Source organism: Tupaia chinensis, unplaced genomic scaffold (assembly GCF_000334495.1).
Source record: "Tupaia chinensis unplaced genomic scaffold, TupChi_1.0 Scaffold000286_1, whole genome shotgun sequence".
Lineage (NCBI taxonomy): Eukaryota > Metazoa > Chordata > Mammalia > Scandentia > Tupaiidae > Tupaia > Tupaia belangeri.
This window is the reverse complement of record NW_006159770.1, coordinates 608,254-611,226: the sequence shown is the minus strand read 5'-3', so window position 1 is coordinate 611,226 and position 2,973 is coordinate 608,254.

Genomic DNA, 2,973 nt, shown 5'->3' with positions numbered 1-2,973 from the left:
CGCCTTCCCAGCCACACTGGCTTTCCGCGGTTCATCCGATGCGGGGATGCGGGGTTCCCAGCCAGGGCACGGGTGGCCGCGGGACGGAGGCTTTGCTGTGGAGGGCCGTCCTGTGCACTGCAGGGCACTCAGCGCCAGCCCTCGCTCCGCCCCAGGTGCCCTCAGCAGAGAGCGCGCGCACACACTCTCCGGGTTGGAGAACCCTGAGAGCTTCAGCTCCAGGGCGAGAGCTACAGCTCCAGGGCTTGCGCCAGCGCTCTGCGTGCTCCTTCTCCGACTAGCCCAGCGTCACCGGTGCTGGGGGGCTCCCGGTGAGAGCTCACGGCTCTCCTGTCCTGACAGCAGGACCGACCCAGTCTGTCTTTGCCGCCCAGTGGCTCAGACAGCAAGCATGAGGCCTGATCAAGAAGCAGTGACCCAGCCGCCCGCTATTAGGCGCAGATCCAAAGGGAAGGAAATCAATGGTGAGGGTCCAACGGCCGCGGTCCACTGCAGCGCTGTTCACAGTAGCCAAGGTGTGGGAGCAACCTGAGCTCCCTCAGCAGGGACATGGGCTGTCTACACTCGGAATACTATGCAGCCATTAACAAGGATGCGGTCGTCACTCCAGGTCACACAGCGAGCCAGGACAGTGTGCAGGGAAATGAGCCAGCCCGCAGTGCAGTTCCCTGGATAGGGAACATGAAAAACGGCCTCAGGGGAGGGAGAGGTAGACTCGGGAGGGGGGTGCTGAAGAGAGAAGGAACCGTGTCTAGTGCCCGAAAGCCCCGTGGGGAGATGTGGACAGCGACTTACTGTGCACACAGGCTCACACCGCCCAGGCGCCAGGCCACCGAGCGCCCGCGGGGTCAGCACACACGTACCCGGGAATGAGAACCACACTGACCACTCACTGTAAGAGAGCCCCGAAAGGCAGACGAGCGGGTTTTTCAGCCTCTGAGGGCGCTGGCCAAACCACAGAGCCAGGAAGAGAGCGGGAAAGGGGTCTGAGAAGCCCGGCAGCCGGCCTGGGGGTCCCACCTCCTTCACCACCACCCCAACGTCTGGCCCTAATGATTTCTTGTACACACTCAGGCCAGCCTGCTGGGGCAGCTTCAGCTTTCTCGGTTTGGGGTCCGAGGTGTCCAAGGTTGAGGTGCAGGCTGGCCCGGTCCTCCCGAGGCCGCCTGCTGGCTTGTAGACACTGCCCTTGCCTGCGTCCTCACGTGGGTGACCGGGTGCCCGCGTCCTGATCCACTCGACTGGGGCCCACCCACAGGACCTCATGCCCCCTGAGGGGCCTCTGCAGAGACCCATCTCCGAGAGCCGTGTTCCCGCGTGCTGGTCAGGCTGGCAGGGATCAGCGCCTGCCTGCTCTCACGGAGAGGACGGGAGGCAGACGAACTCGCTGGCCCCTCTGCATTCTGGGCCGCCATCAGGTCACACTGTGACAGCTGTCGGAGTTTTTATAGTAAGTTTGAAGGACAGCGAAGTCCCACACGACTGGGAAAGGGTAGAGAGCGACCCTCGCCCGGCCGGCTGGCCCTGACACCTGTAGCCACTACCCAGACCGGAGGGGTTGGAGGTGGCACCTCTACATTGGAGGGCAGCCACTGCAAAGGGGTGGGTGGGGCCCAGAGGTCTGCCTCCACTCCTGCCCAACCCCCGGAGGTGCCCATCACTCTTACCCTTGCAGCCAAGCTTCTGCACCCGCAGAGGCCCTGCAGGTCTGGCCCCAGCCCCTCGCCCCTTCTCTGACGAGGCCCCCTCTGGCGCTCTCAGTCCCTCCCTGCCTGCACCTGCCTCGGGGCCTGTGGGCCCCAGTGCTCTCTGTCCCCTCTCCCATGCAGGCTACAGGAGACTGCGGACCCCCAGAGAGGGCGTCCCCCTCCGAGCAGCGCCACCCGCCGGCCTCCCTCCCATCGACTCGCGCGGCAGAGCGAGCATGTCCACAGTGGCCTGTTTCTGGGCGTCTCCCCGGGACAGACTGCGTCTCCTGCTCACTGGAGCCTCAGTCTGCGCGTAGCAGGTGTTCAAGAAACGTTTGTTGATGACTAAAGCCATCCTCTGTCCCCGTGCGAGGGCTAGCATGAGGGGGCGGAGCCGCGTGACTACCTTTCCACTCCTGGCCTCGCAGGTCCTCCGCGAGTGTCAGCGGAAGCCAGCCCCCAGCTACGCACGATCCTCCTGGAGGACCGAGGACCAGAGGCAGACGAGCTGGCTCCCGCCAGCACCTCGCGCATGGCCTCCCTGCCCCGGCCTGGTGTGGGCGCCCCCTGGTGGAGCATCCAGGAGCTGCAGCCTGCAGGTTCTGCCCGCGTGTGCCCCACGGCCCGGTGGAGCGGACAGATGCTGCCCCTGGCTCCTGGGGCGCCAAATGTTAATCGACCATCCCCTTGAGCTGGACCGGCAAAGGTTATGCCCCAGCCCCGCGGTCCGTGCTTGCCCTCCAATCCTCCAGAGACTCGGGCATTCCCACCCCAAAACTCCTTGTCAAGGGACCCCCGACCCTGTCCTCTGGGCCTGAAACTGGAGACGGGACAGAAAAGTGTTCGGGCCATTCCCAACACCAAAGCATGCCCCAGACTCATGGACCCCTGTGTCTTTCTTTCTCTCTCTCTCTCTCTCTCACACACACACACACATACACACACACACACACACACAAGCTGCCCATCCAGATGGACAGGAAGGATGGAGAGGTCAGAGACCCCAGAGAGAGTGAAGAGGACAGCCAAGTGCAGGGACCAGAGTCAAACCAAGAGGGGCAATAAGCCAGGTAGGACAGGGCAGGCGGGGACAGCACGGAGCAGTGAGAACCAGAGAGCAGAGGGCTGTCAGAGGGCCTCGAGGAGACTCCAGGGGAAGTGGGAAGACTCACAGTGTCCCCAGCTCGGTGGCCAGCACGCCAGCCCAGCACCCACCTGTGCCCTGGCAGAGTGTAGGTGTGGCGAGGAGGCCCCGCGGCTGCTGGTCTGTCCTGCCGCCGGCTTT